Here is a 15,291-nt window from a genome sequence, read left to right on the forward strand (position 1 = left end):
AAAACGCTGCAGGTTCGCCATCATCTTTGCAAGCCAGGAGATGTTCACTGTCCACTTACCGTGCTGGGAGAAGTTCACCTTCCTCTTCCCAAGCCACAAGATGTCCTCCGTCCTCCTCCCACACCAGGAGATGTCCACTGTCCTTGTCCCACACCGCAGGAGCCTTGACGTTGTGTTCCCACAGCGCGGGATGTTCGCCCTCGTCTCCCAGAGCAGCGGGAAGTTCACTGTCATCTCCCATCACTGAGGGACGTTCACCATCGTCCCCCGGAACAGCGGGAAGCTCACTGCTGCCTTCCTCCACTTTGGCCTCCTCTTTGGAAGCAGAGGGAGCCAGAGGAGGTGCTGGTGCCGCTTTTGTGCCCTGTGGACAGATGGCAGCGTGAGGGACGGGAAGTTCTGTTTCACTTATCACCTTATTTACCCTCAGCTGCACATCCAGCTGCACTAAGCAGAAATTGGGTTCGGAGCTGTTCAAACTAACAATGGGCTAAAGTCCACATTGCCCCTTATTCTTGGGAATTCCATATTCCACCATGGCTAGAGCCAGCAAGCAATGCTCTGCCTGCAAAACCAGACCTGCAGCTCTTCAAAAGCTCTTCAGCAGAAAAGGAGAAAACTCCCAGGGATCCCTTTGCTGCTGCAAGGACACTGGCAGGAACTTTCCTTCAGCCTCCCAGGCTGGCACTCGGCTGCCACATGCCGAGCTCACAACTTGCTGCACAATTCCAAACACCAAAGGTTCCTTTCCCACTCACCGAAGGAGGAGCTGCTCGGGATCCACTCATGAGGTGCCCTGCAACGGGAGAGGGAACATGAACCAGATGCTGTCAGGAAAACAACTGCCTGTGGTGGGAAATGCCCTGGAGCAAGGCAACCCCGAGAGAGCATTTTGCTTTCACAGTGTCCCTCCAGGAGCCACAGTCCCTTCACACAGCAAGAGAACAGCACAAAATACTGGGCTGGGTCAGCTCTTGGCTGGACAGGCAGTTCCAGACTCTGCTGCCACAGACTCCCCGCTTGAGGGAACAGAACCCCCCAGGGCTCATTGCAAATGCTGTGCACGCCCTGCTGGCTGCAGACACCCCCTTTTCCAGCTGCAGCTGCTGCCAGGAGCTCTCCCAAAGCAATGGCGTCTTCATGGCAATTTGGTTACAAAGTCAGCTCAGGCCCAGAGGAAGAACAGCAAGCACACAGCAAGCCCAAAGCCACAGCACCGAGGGAAAACCTCGACTTACGTGCCAAGTGGGTTAAAAAATACCCCGCATACGCCACAGAGTACAGCGTGCAAACTAGCGTGGTGCTGCCTCTTCTCAGCCAATCAGAGCGCGTGTCTCTGATGACTCATCAGTTGCCAGGCAGACCCGCAGCGCCGAGTGCCCCGCACTGGACTCGGCCTCCCAGTGCCGCGCGCTTCGTTCCCAGTTCCTCCCAGTGCCGCCCCAGTCCCTCCCAGTCCATTCCCAGTTCATTCCCAGACCTCCATCCTCCCTCCCAGTGCCCCCCATCCCCTCCCATCTCTCTGAGTGCCACCCCAGTCCTTCCCAGTCCATTCCCAATCCCTCCCAAGGCCACCCCATCCCTCCCCAGAGAGAGTTCCCCCCATCTGATCCCAGTCTGTCCCCGCTCTCTCCCAGTGTCCCCAGGCGCATCCATCTCGCTGGTGCCCTCGAGCTCCCAGCCGGGGCTGCTCCATGATGGATTTCTACCCTGCCCACACCCAGCTGAGGTGGTTCCAGGGCCAGCAGGAGCTCTCTGTGGTGGCCACCGACATGGTCCCCAACAAGGACTGGACCTACCAGCTCCTGGTGCTGCCGGAAACACCCCCCTGGCCCAGGCTCACCTGCAGCTGCCAGGCGGATCGTTTCAGCCTGGAGCACCCCCTGAGCCGGCACTGGGGTACAGGGGAGGAATTGGGGGCGCTGGCAGAGCCACTGGGATGTGCTGGGAGCAACTGGGAGGGAGTTGGAGATAGCATAGTTTCAACTGGGAGAGGGGGTCCGGGGGTTGGAAAGGCTAAGAAGGGGTTAGGAGGATACTGGGGAGGGCGGGATGGGATTCTGGGGTCCTGGTGAACACTGGGAGGGAGTTTGGGGGCACTGGGTGTAATTGGGAGGGATCTGAGTGATCCTGTAGGGGATGGAAGGAGATTGGGGATGGCTAAACGAGGCTTGGGATGAAGTTGGTTGTGCTGGGAAGAGACTGGGAGGGGTCTGGGTGAGTCCTGGTGGGGCTGGGAATGGACAGGGAGAGGGTTTGGCGGTCCTGGGGCTGTAGGCAAGCAACTGGAAGGGGGGGGTGGGATCCTGAAGGAATGAGAGAGGCTTTGGTGGGTCCTGGGGAGGTTGGGAAAGGATAGGGGGGAGGTTTCAGGGGGTCCTGGGTGGGATGGGGGCGATTGGGAGGGTGCTTGGAGGGGCTTGGAGTGTCTCTGAGAGGTTTTGGGGGGTCCTTATCCCTGCAGACCCCCAGAGATGCCACTGGATGCCGCCCACAGGAAGATGCTGTCAGGGATCGGGGGCTCGAAGTTGGGCTTCGTCTTCCTGGCGCTGGGGCTCAGCTTCTAGGAGCGTGTGTGCTCCTTCCCCGGGGCCACCAGCCCGGTGTCACCCCCTTTTCTCTGCCCACAGAGCTCCTGAGCCGCCGCCGGCTGCAGCCCCTCCCCGTGGTCTCGGGCCCGGCCGGGACCCCCCGCTCCATCCCCACACTGATTTTGGGGGGGTCGTGTGTCCCCCCAACCCTGCTGTCTCTCTGCCCCTGTCTGACTGCTCCCAGTGTTCCCTGTAAAGCTTCCCAGTTAAACCCAGCCCAGGTTATGGGGGGCAGTGGGGAGGGACTTGGGGGGACCCCACGCGGGGGGCCGGGACTGGGCAGGGAGGGTGGGGTCCAGGTGGGGAACACTGGGTGCTGCGGGTCTGCCCGGCAACTGGTGAGTCATCAGCCCCGCTCGCTCTGATTGGCTGACTCTTGTCCACCGCGTTCTCTCATTGGCTGAGGAGAGGCCCGGGACTGGAGAGAAGCAACGGCAGAGATCCCGCCCCGAGCACCGGCACGGGGACAACAGACCCAGCCTGGGCACACGGAGGGAATTTATTACCAACCAAACACAGCAGCACAAGCAGAAGGGAAAGAAATCCCTCCAACACCTTCCCCCCACCCAACGGGGATCACCCACAACAGGGCTTATCCACGATGGAGAGACGGGGACAGCCGAGTTTAGACCAGAAGCCAATTTCATTGAGGGTACCAGGTGTTTATACAGGGTTTTACTTGTGTGGTGCACAGACAGGGCTCCATGTTTGCTAACAATTTCCCATTGGTTACACATTCTTCATGACATCACGGCACCTGGGAACATTATCTTATCACAAAGTCTCACAACAGGTTGCTTGGTCACTTCTTGCCCAGGGAGACTTAAACTGTGTCTGTGTCTCCCACAGTTTCTGCTCAGTCAGGCCTCAGATATCGGCCCCTTTAACAGCTCCATTGTTTTCCTCTCTGTTTTATTCCCCATTCGGGGGCACCAGGGCTCTGCCCAACGGGGGTCACTGGGGATCATCCAGCCCGGATCCTCCCATGGGGAATGGAGCTGCAGCAGCGCACAAAGCTCTTCCCTCACTCTCTTCCCTCACTCGGGGCACTCACACGGCTTCCCTTAGTGGTGCCTCCGTTGGTGTCTGGTCAAGGTTGAGCTCTGTGAGAAGCTCTTCCCACACTCCCCACACTCGTAGGGCCTCTCCCCGCTGTGGATGCGCCGGTGCACGGTGAGGTTGGAGTTGCGGTTGAAGCCCTTCCCGCAGTCGGGGCAGCGGAAGGGCCTCTCCTCTGTGTGAATCCGCTCATGTAGGAGGAGATTGGAGCTGGTGTGAAACCTCTTCCCACACTGGGGACACTCATAGGGCCTCTCCCCAGTGTGGATCCTCTGGTGTCTTCTCTGTTCGGAGCGCCACCCAAAGCTCTTCCCACATTCCAAGCAGGTGTAGGGCCGTTCTCCAGTGTGGATCACCTGGTGCCGGATCAGGGTGGAGCTGCAGCTCAAACCCTGCCCACATTCCAAACACTTGTGGGGCTTCTCCCTGCCATGAGCCTTCTCCACCAGCTCCGTGCTCTGGCTGGATCTCTGGCCGCCTTCCTGGCTCAGGGGGGCTCTTTCCTCCCCACAGCTCCCTGGGCTGGGTTTGCAGCCCCTCCTCCTGCAGGATCTCTGGGGCTTTTCCTCCTCCTCCATCCAGCCACGCCCAGGAATGAAAAATCCTGGTTTGGGGAAAAAACAAGAGGAGAGCACCTCGGACTGGAGGTTCCTCCTTGCCACACTTCATCGCAGGAAGTCATTGGGAATCTTGTGTCTGTGAGAACCTCCAAAACACCAAGATTCAGCCCAAAAATCCTGCAAACTTCAAGACACAGATCAAAAACACCCCAAACCCCACAATTCAGCAAAAACCTCCTCCAAAACATAAAGATTCAGCTGCCACATAAAACCAAAGCACCAACATTTAGCCCAAGCAAGCTCAGAAACACCAAGATTCACCCCGTGAAAATCCTGGATCCCCCTCCACAGTCACCTGCTGCATGTGGGGGGAGCAGCGCTCCTGGGGCTGGGGGGAGGCTGCAGACACAGGGAGGGGTGGAACCTTGTGCTGCTTCCTGTTTCTGCTCCTCCTCCTCCTGTGACTCTGCTCTTCCTCACACTCCTCTTCCTCCTGCTATTCCTCCTTCTCCTGCACAATCCCACCTTCTCCTGCCACGTCCATCCTTTGACCATTTTGTTCCTCAACCCTGCTTCTCCTTCCCTTCTCCTCCTGCCCCCAGGCCCAGCACCCACTGCCGGCTCCCTCTTCCCCCCAGACCCACAGCATCCCAGCGCAGGGGCAGGGATGGAGCTGGGGCAGGTCGGGCTGGGGCAGCGCTGGGCTCTCGGCCGCTTCCGCCCGCACTCGGTCCCCACTGCAGCCGCTCCCGCCAGGACAGCGCGGGGGGGCCCGGCCTTGGCGCTGCCCCACTCCCACCTCCCCAAATTCCCCTCGCGGGGGCGATGGGGCCGAGGGGGGGGCGCAGGTGGGCTCCAGGTGGGGAACGCTGGGAGCTGCGAGTCTGCCTGGCAACTGGTGAGTCATCAGCGCCCTGCGCTCTGATTGGCTGAGCTCTGCCTGAGGGCTGGGGCTGCAGCAAAGAGGGGACACCCTGCTCCAGGGGGGATGTCCCGAAAACGGGGGACCCCCATGAAAGGAACAAGAGGAAAGTGTCTTTACAAACAGATGCTGTGAATCTGCTCCGAGACACGGCCAGGCACCTGTACATAAGGAAGTGACAGGAGAAGCCATTGGTTTCAGGACATGTTATCAATTGATGACACAGACTGCTGCGCAGCCAAGGTCCTGCTCAATTCATGAACTTCCCGAAGAACAACAAAGACTTAACAGAGCCAGGAATATCGCCTGCTATACAATAGTGGGGTGCATATGAAGGGGGTATGTAGCAGGTGGATTGGGAAGTCTGCACCTCTCAAGTACTTCAGCCAGTGGGGAAAGGGAGAGGGAGATGTGGCCAGGAGAATTGGGATGAAAAGGAGGCTGTGTCCTCCAACAACTGCAGAGATCCCATGGGGAATGTCCCACGGCCTCTCCCATTTCTAGGAATGAAATTACTTTTACAGGACTCCTCTGTCTGCTTTGTGGACAGAAACCTCTGCTGATGTCAATTTTCCCGCACACCCTGGGGCTCATCCGGAATTCCTTCCACCGTCCGGGGCGGCGGGCAGGGAGTGCAGCTGAAGGTGCCTCACCCACTTTGGGTGATCGGCTCCCTTGGCTGGCGGCGGCACCGGGGTTCGATTGGGGACCCGGGAGTGACCAGGAGACAGACGAGGGACACATCAGGGGGGTCTGTGAAGAGTCAGCAGGGAGAGAGCACTGAAAATCTCAGCAGTGAGTGCACTGGGATCTTCGGGGAGTGAACATGGCAGGGCACCCAGGGAGGGGAGAAAAGGGAAAGCCAGGGAGGGGTCCTGGCCAAAGGGATGATGATCCCAAAATGTCTCTGAAGGGTCCCTTGGGAGAATGTTGAGGTAGTTTGCACATTCCTCCAGAGGTAACTAAGGACATGGACACCCAGGGGGGCAATAAGGGAAGTGGAGAAGGGATTTGGACAACAGGGGATGGATGGTGTTGGTGTGCTGGGAAGGGATCGGGTCAAGGGCAGTGTGCAGCAATGTGGTGAAGGCAAGAAGCAGCAGGAGGAATCTATGTGGTGAGAAAAAGGATGATGGAAAAGAGAAGGAAGAGAAAAATACAGAGGACTGGGATGTCTTTCAGCACTGTTCTATGCTCAGAATTTCCCAGCTGATCCAGATCCTTTCCATCCTGGGTTTCCAGGAGAGGAAAAGAAGGAGGTCAGGATGTCAGGGGGTTTCTCTGTGGTGGGCAGCGGCAGCACCGGGCGCAGAGGTGCGGGACCGGGAGCACGGGCTGGGGGCCTGTGGGGAGCTGCGGGGCCGGGCCGGGGCTGTGGGGCAGACGGGGCTCAGCGCCGGGCGCTGCCTGACCCCACCAGCCCCGGGCAGGGCCGGCAGTGGCCCCCGGCCCCCAGGAGCCTGCGGGACCCCCCGGCCGCTGCCCGGCCCCGTGGAGCTGCCGGCCCTGCCCGCCAGGGGGGCCGCCGTTGGACACTGCAGCAGGACAGGGACCGGCTCCGGATACGGGCTGGGGAGGGGACCCTGAGCACAAGGAGGAAAACAAAGACACATCTGGGAAATGCAGATTGTACATGGAAGGATCAGGGTTTTCTATTAAGCATTTGCTTTGGGTCGCTGGAGAAAGGAAAGATTTTGCACAAAGCTCAGCAGCTCTCAGAGGATGAGCACCCACAGGCAGTGAGCACGGCTGCAGGAGTGGCAGAAGAAGGCCCTGGAGCACTTGGGCACAAAGGCACAGCAGCTGAATGCAAGAAGGGATGAGCAAAAGGCCAAGCTGAAGGCAAAGGCCATGGCACAGCTCCTACAGCCCCTCTGGGATCAACCCCAGGGCCCAAGGGGGCCCCAGCACCCAGGGGACAAGATCGGCCACAAGCACCTGGCAGAGGCATTGCCCTCCTGGGCAGGGGAGAGCCCACCCAAACAGCCCCTGGGAAGGAGTCAGGGCTGTAATCCAAGATGCCATGGGTACGGCTTTTTCCGTTGGCTTTGGCAAGAAGAGGAGCCAGACCCAGGGCAGATATTCAATTCTCTCCCTTGCAATTGATCTTGGGAATTCCTTACCCTGGTAATTCTCCACCCAGTGCAGGGTGGGGATAAGGGATGTACATTTAAAGCAGTCTGTGGCCAGAGTCCTGTCTCTTGTGAAATCTCTCCCACAGGAAGCTGGGCTGGCACAGAGCCTGCCTTGGCACTTTGCTGTTCCCAACATCCAAGCAGGACATCGGGCCCTGCCTAAGGAGGCCAAAGCAGCACCACTGGTGGCCAAGTGGCGTGGCCCATGCCAAGTGTCCCTGAGGCCAGAAACAGCCCCCAGCACAGCTGAGCACGGGGGGACCCCTCAGCCTGGGCTCCAGGGCTCTGAAGCCCCGGAGATTTGCACTTCCCGCCTGCAGCAGGAGCATGGGAGGCCCCCACGGAGCCTGCACTGAAGGCAGCGCAGCAGCAGCCAGGGCTCCACAGCGGGGCAAGCCCCTGGGCCTGCCCACACATCCTCTGCTCAAATCCTCTGCCTGGGCACCCTCCTTGGGCATCTCCAGCCACCGGGGCCAATCCTTGCTGCCACTGCTGCAGCTTCAGTGCTTTCTGGGCCTGCACTGCCACAGCTGCTGGCGAAGACAATGGCACAATTCCACTCTGGGTCTCAGTCACACTCACACACTGCGATGCCTGGGATTGCACTGATGGAAAATACACCAGGTCATAGACTTGAACATTTCTAACATTTTATTTCTCTACTCAGCCTTGGTTTGCCTTGGCCTCGGGGAAAGAAATGGTAAAGGTTTTTCTAAGGGATGTTCCACCACTCAGTGGAGATGAGTTTAACATCTCAACACTCTGGGAATGGCCCAAAAGATTCCCACAAAGATAACGCCCAGCAGCAAACAGCAACCAACACCTACCCCAGACACTGCCCCCGGCAGAGCTGGAGACACCTGCTCTGGAAAAGGCTGAGAAGGAAATCCAGCAGTTCCGACCTCATGAACAGCAGAAGCCAAGAAATCCGGGTCCAACAGGAACCCAAATACTAAAAACTGCACAACTTGAAACTGCAGGACATTAAACCAATGGATTTAGATTGGTTGAGACTGTATCAAGTCAGGGAACAATCCAGTTAAACCCACGTGTCACGGAACGATTTTCTCTGCACACCCGGGCTATGTGGGGATGGAATGATTTCTGTAGCACATCCTGGCCAGAATCAAGGAATGCCTTGACTCTAACACTAAACATATTGGTGGAGTTTTCCTTTCTCCTGCACTTTCAGTGCAAACTTTATAGCAGAAGAATATTTTTTGTAATAATCCTACTTCTATATTGCCGATTAGGTTTGGGCCAGGGATGTGAGAACGAGTTTTTACTCCGAGGAGAAGTAGAAAAAACTTAATTGCCTTGGAATTCCTTTGTGTATGTTTGTGTGAGAGATACCAAAATTTTGGTTTGGGTTTTTCGACGTTCACCTTTAGGCTGCATTTTGCAAAACGAGAAGAGATTTAAAGGTGACCCTTTCACTCATAAACAGTAAATAGATGATTTGAAGGAAAAAATAAATAAAGCAGCAGGTTGTGGGGGGGGCACATGTGAGGCTGCTGAAGGCTGCTCTGGAAGAGAAGCTGCATTCCAGGCAGCCAGCAGAGGAGCTTTAGAAATGCAAATTAACACTGCTGGGGCAAAGTGGGGACAATGGACCTGGCTCTTCTTGCCTGGGGCAGGAATTGGGCTGATTCCCTCTGCCCCTCACCCCAAGCTCTGCCTGCCTGCACAGATGGAATCTGCACAGCTGAAGGCAGAGCCCATGCTGAGGATCTCTGACTCTGCAACAGAAATGGGGGAAGCTGCAAAGGGAAACAGCAAATGGAGAATGCTGTGAAAACTTCACTAAAATAAGGGGGGATCATCCCTGTGCCCACTCCAACATGTGCTGGCACTGTCTATTCCAGAGAGAGTTTCTTATTATAAACAGAATGTATGCATAACCATGAGCTATGTATGAATATGCAACAGTGAATGGATCTTAAGAGTTATTCCTTTGTTCGCAAAACATGTTGTCCTAGCTTAAGTGCCCGAGAGCATCCAGATGTCTGTAATTCTTTGTTTTTTATTCTCTTGTAATTGTCCTAACTCTAAATTTTTATTACTCTAATTGTATTACTATTTTTATAACAACTTTATTTTTTCCAAACTTTTAGAAATTGTAAAAACAAGTGTGAAAAATGCATGTCTTATGATTGGTTTTTCGCAAATATTAAATTGAATACTATATGTATCATGTTATATTGATTAGAAGTGCTGTATTAACCTTTTAATAGTATGGTATATGTAGTTTTGTAGTTAAAATAGAACCTATGTATGTGGGGGTTTTTTTTACTAGCTCAAGCGAGAGATGAGATAATGAAGAAACTCTTCACACAGAGATGACAATGAAGGGGGCCCATAAAGAATTACGGCCTCCTTATCAGAAAAGACAAACATTCTTCCACCTTCTCTCCGTCTTTATGGAAACACCAGGATTAAAGGGAAGAAGTTGACAAAAACCAGAAAATTTCTTAATTTGCAAGGAATTTATGCATCATGTATGAGATGTATGAATATGCAACAAGCTACTGCTTTTAAAGGTTATTCCTTTGTTCACAAGGCATGCTTATCGAGCTTAAGTGCCCGAGAGCATCCGGACGTCCGTAATTCTTTGTTTTTTATTGTCCTGTAATTACACGAACTCTAAATTTTTAATACTCTAATTGTATTACTATTTTTATAACCATTTCATTATCATTAAACTTTTAAAAGTTGTAAAAACAAGTGACTGGCGTTTTTCCCGCTGCAGCACTTGGAGGGGGGCTGTGCCCCAGGGGATGGACTCCGGTTGGAGAAGTTCCTGGAGAAGTCTCCGGTGGGAGAGAGCGCAGGCTGCAGCAGGGGAACGACTCCTGTCCCTGGGCAGAGGGAGAAGCCACGGGGGATGAACTGAGCACGGCCCCATTCCCTGTCTCCTGCACTGCCGGGGGAGGAGGTGCAGCTGGAAGGAGGGAGGCGTGGGGAAAGCTGCATTCAAGGCTCTTCATTGACTTCTCATTATCCTGCTCGGAGCTTTTGGAGTTTTGTGCCAGAAATCTCTCCCCTCCCCCACTCCCCCACAGGGCTTTGGGGCGGTTTTCCCTTTTTGGGCGAAATCAAAGCGATGCGCTGATGCTCCGAATTAGGGGGCAGGAGAAGTGGGGCTGCTGGGCTTGCCGCAGAGCCGGAGCCAGCGAAGGCGAAGGCGCAGGGCCGGGAAAGCCGTGTCGGGAGGTGCGGAGCAGTTTGTTGGTGCTGCAGATCGATGCCGGCCCGGGCCCGGGCCCGTTCCAGGGCTGTTCCTCATCTCCGGCTTTGCCCTCCCACAGCCCGGGGGGCCCTGAGAGCGCGGGGCGAGGCTGTGCCGTGTGCAGAGCCCGCCCCTCGCTGCCATTGGCCGCTGCTGCCGTCAGTCGCGGTTCTGGCGCGCTGATTGGTGAGAGCGGGGCGAAGCACGGCCCCGCTGGCGGCCTGAGGGCGGCCCTGGCTCGGCAGCGGCGCCATTGGCGGAGCGTCTGTGCGGGCCCGGGAGCGGCGGCAGCGGCCGGAGCGCGGGGAGGCGGCATTGGCGGAGCTCGGAGGCGGCCCCGGCGCAGGTGGGAGCCGCGCCGGGTTCTGCGGGGGCTCGGGGCTCGCTGCGGGCGGAGGGGGCGGCAGGGGGCTCCGGCGGCTTGGCGGTGCCGTGTCCGGCCCGTGCCGGCCCTGGGCTGAGGGCGCTGCGGGAGCGGCTGCCCGCGGTCTCCTTCCCGCCGCTGCCTGGGCAGGAGCCGCTGCCGGAGCGGCGCTGGCTCGTCCCGGTTGCTGTGGCTGGGACAGAGGTGGCTGCCCCGTGGCCGGGACCGTGCGGGGAAATTCCCGTCGCCGGAGGTTTCTGTGGCCAGAGGAGACCGAGGAGTCCTGTCAAAGTGACTCGATTGCTGAGCAGAGGCAGAGGCCGTGGGGCATTTGCCATGCGCTCTCTGCCCTTGTTGTAGCACGCTGCCTCCTTTGGATGCTCATTTTCCCGGCCGCATCTCCCTCTGCCTTTGCCCACTGGCTGAGGGACTTGGAAGGTTCAGACTTCCCGATCCGCCTGCGCACAGGGATGATCCCCCCTTATTTTAGTGAAGTTTTCACAACATTCTCCATTTGCTGTTTCCCTTTGCAGCTTCACCCATTTCTGTTGCAGAGTCAGAGATCCTCACCATGGGCTCTGCCTTCAGCTGTGCTGATTCCATCTGTGCAGGCAGGCAGAGCTTGGGGTGAGGGGCAGAGGGAATCAGCCCAATTCCTGCCCCAGGCAAGAAGAGGCAGGTCCATTGTCCCCACTTTGCCCCAGCAGTGTTAATTTGCATTTCTAAAGCTCCTCTGCTGGCTGCCTGGAATGCAGCTTCTCTTCCAGAGCAGCCTTCAGCAGCCTCACGTGTGGACCTCCACAACCTGCTGCTTTTTTTATTTTTTCTTTCAAATCGTCTATTTACTGTTTATGAGTGAAAGGGCCAACTTTAAATCTCTTCTCGATTTCCAAATTGCAGCCTAAAGGTGAACGTCGAAAAACCCAGACCAAAATTTTGGTATCTCTCGCACAAACATACACAAATAAATTCCAAGGCAATTAAGTTTTTTCTACTTCTCCTCGGAGTAAAAACTCATTCTCTCATCCCTGACCCTAACCTAACCGGCAATATAGAAGTAGGATTATTACAATAAATACTCCTCTGCTATAAACTTTGCACTGAAAGTGCCAGAAAAAAAAAAAAAAAACTCCACCAATATGTTTAGTGTTAGAGTCAAGGCATTCCTTGATTCTGGCCAGGATGTGCAACAGAAATCATTCCATCCCCACATAGCCCAGGTGTGCAGAGAAAATCGTTCCATGACACGTGGGTTTAACTGGATTTTTCCCAAACTTGATACAGTCTGAACCAATCTAAATCCATTGGTTTAATGTTCTGTAGTTTCAAGTTGTGCAGTTTTTAGTATTTGGGTTCCTCTTGGACCTGGATTTCTTGGCTTCTGCTGTTCATCAGGTCGGAACTGCTGGATTTCCTTCTCAGCCTTTTTCAGGGCAGGTGTCTCCAGCTCTGCCGGGGGCAGTGTCTGGGGTAGGTGTTGGTTGCTGTTTGCTGCTGGGCGTTATCTTTGTGGGTATCTTTTGGGCCATTCCCAGTGTGTTGAGATGTTAAACTCATCTCCATTGAGTGGTGGAACATCCCTTAAAAAAACCTTTACCATTTCTTTCCCCGAGGCCAAGGCAAACCAAGGCTGAGTAGAGAAATAAAATGTTAGAAATGTTCAAGTCTATGACCTGGTGTATTTTCCATCAGTGCAATCCCAGGCAGCGCAGTGTGTGAGTGTGGCTGAGACCCAGAGTGGAATTGTGCCGTTGTCTTCGCCAGCAGCTGTGGCAGTGCAGGCCCAGAAAGCACTGAAGCTGCAGCAGTGGCAGCAAGGATTGGCCCCGGTGGCTGGAGATGCCAAAGGAGGGTGCCCAGGCAGAGGATTTGAGCAGAGGATGTGTGGGCAGGCCCAGGGGCTTGCCCCGCTGTGGAGCCCTGGCTGCTGCTGCGCTGCCTTCAGTGCAGGCTCCGTGGGGGCCTCCCATGCTCCTGCTGCAGGCGGGAAGTGCAAATCTCCGGGGCTTCAGAGCCCTGGAGCCCAGGCTGAGGGGTCCCCCCGTGCTCAGCTGTGCTGGGGGCTGTTTCTGGCCTCAGGGACACTTGGCATGGGCCACGCCACTTGGCCACCAGTGGTGCTGCTTTGGCCTCCTTAGGCAGGGCCCGATGTCCTGCTTGGATGTTGGGAACAGCAAAGTGCCAAGGCAGGCTCTGTGCCAGCCCAGCTTCCTGTGGGAAGAAGGTTCAGTGTCAGATTCCTGTGTCTAAGATTCAGAATGGATGGAGAGACCCCTGTGTCCATCAGGAGAGGCCTCCTCTCGATGCAGACCCAGCCTGAATGTTCTCCAGGGCTCCAGTGTGGTGGGTCCCCGGTGGGATGGGAGCTGTGACAGCCCTGACAATCCATGTCCATCCAGGGGTGGGCTTGCTCCTCCTGAGGGTGCTGCTGTCTCTGCTTCCAGCGTCCCTGTGCCCTGCAGCTGGAGCCCTGACTCCTTCCCAGGGGCTGTTTGGGTGGGCTCTCCCCTGGCCAGGAGGGCAATGCCTCTGCCAGGTGCTTGTGGCCGACCCCGTCCCCTGGGTGCTGGGGCCCCCTTGGGCCCTGGGGTTGATCCCTGAGGGGCTGTAGGAGCTGTGCCATGGCCTTTGCCTTCAGCTTGGCCTTTTGCTCATCCCTTCTTGCTGTGCCTTTGTGCCCAAGTGCTCCAGGGCCTTCTTCTGCCACTCCTGCAGCCGCGCTCACTGCCTGTGGGTGCTCATCCTCTGAGAGCTGCTGAGCTTTGTGCAAAGTCTTACCTTTCTCCAGCGACTCAAAGCAAATGCTTAATAGAAAACCCTGATCCTTCCATGTACAATCTGCATTTCCCAGATGTGTCTTTGTTTTCCTCCTTGTGCTCAGGGTCCTCTCCCCAGCCCTTATCCCAGAGCCGGTCCCTGTCCTGCCGCAGTGTCCAAAGGCGGCCCCCCCGGTGGGCAGGGCCGGCAGCTCCACGGGGCCGGGCAGCGGCCGGGGCGTCCCGCAGGCTCCTGGGGGCCGGGGGCCACTGCCGGCCCTGCCCGGGGCTGGTGGGGTCAGGCAGCGCCCGGCGCTGAGCCCCGGCTGCCCCACAGCCCCGGCCCGGCCCCGCAGCTCCCCACAGGCCCCCAGCCCGTGCTCCCGGTCCCGCACCTCTGCGCCCGGTGCTGCCGCTGCCCACCACAGAGAAACCCCCTGACATCCTGACCTCCTTCTTTTCCTCTCCTGGAAACCCGGGATGGAAAGGATCTGGATCACCTGGCAAATTCTGAGCATAGAACAGTGCTCAAAGACATCCCAGTCCTCTGTATTTTTCTCTTCCTTCTTTTTTCCATCATCCTTTTTCTCACCACATAGATTCCTCCTGCTGCTTCTTGCCTTCACCATATTGCTGCACACTGCCCTTCACCCGATCCCTTCCCAGCACACCAACACCATCCATCCCCTGTTGTCCAAATCCCTTCTCCACTTCCCTTATTGCTCCCCTGGTTGTCCATGTCCTTAATTACCTCTGGGGGAATGTGCAAACTACCTCAACATTCTCCCAAGGGACCCTTCAGAGACATTTTGGGATCATCATCCCTTTGGCCAGGACCCCTCCCTGGCTTTCCCTTTTCTCCCCTCCCTGGGTGCCCTGCCATGTTCACTCCCCGAAGATCCCAGTGCACTCACTGCTGAGATTTTCAGTGCTCTCTCCCTGCTGACTCTTCACAGACCCCCCTGATGTGTCCCTCGTCTGTCTCCTGGTCACTCCCGGGTCCCCAATCGATCCCCGGTGCCGCCGCCAGCCAAGGGAGCCGATCACCCAAAGTGGGTGAGGCACCTTCAGCTGCACTCCCTGTTCGCAGCCCAGGACGGTGGAAGGAATTCCGGATGAGCCCCAGGGTGTGTGGGAAAATTGACATCAGCAGAGGTTTCTGTCCACAAAGCAGACAGAGGAGTCCTGTAAAAGTAATTTCATTCCTAGAAATGGGAGAGGCCATGGCACATTCCCCATGGGATCTCTGCAGTTGTTGGAGGACACAGCCTCCTTTTCATCCCAATTCTCCTGGCCACATCTCCCTCTCCCTTTCCCCACTGGCTGAAGTACTGGAGAGGTGCAGACTTCCCAGTCCACCTACTACATACCCCCTTCATATGCACCCCACTATTGTATAGCAGAGGATATTCCTGGCTCTGTTAAGTCTTTGTTGTTCTTCGGGAAGTTCATGAATTGAGCAGGACCTTGGCTGAGCAGCAGTCTGTGTCACCAATTGATAACATTTCCTGAAACCGATGGCTTGTCCTGTCACTTCCTTATGTACAGGTGCCTGGCCCTATCTCGGAGCAGATTCACAGCATCTGTTTGTAAAGACACTTTCCTCTTGTTCCTTTCATGGGGGTCCCCCGTTTTCGGGACATCCCCCCTGGAGCAGGGTGTCCCCTCTTTGCTG

The 15,291-nt window shown here is 56.3% G+C and overlaps 1 pseudogene; it reads right to left on the reverse strand.

Annotated features, from left to right (window-relative positions):
• Positions 1 to 3,626: 3,626 nt before the first annotated feature.
• Positions 3,627 to 15,291, reverse strand: part of LOC137464098 (uncharacterized) — a 1,364,046-nt pseudogene continuing 1,352,381 nt past the window's right edge.

Source organism: Anomalospiza imberbis, chromosome 36, assembly GCF_031753505.1.
Source record: "Anomalospiza imberbis isolate Cuckoo-Finch-1a 21T00152 chromosome 36, ASM3175350v1, whole genome shotgun sequence".
Classification (NCBI taxonomy): domain Eukaryota; kingdom Metazoa; phylum Chordata; class Aves; order Passeriformes; family Viduidae; genus Anomalospiza; species Anomalospiza imberbis.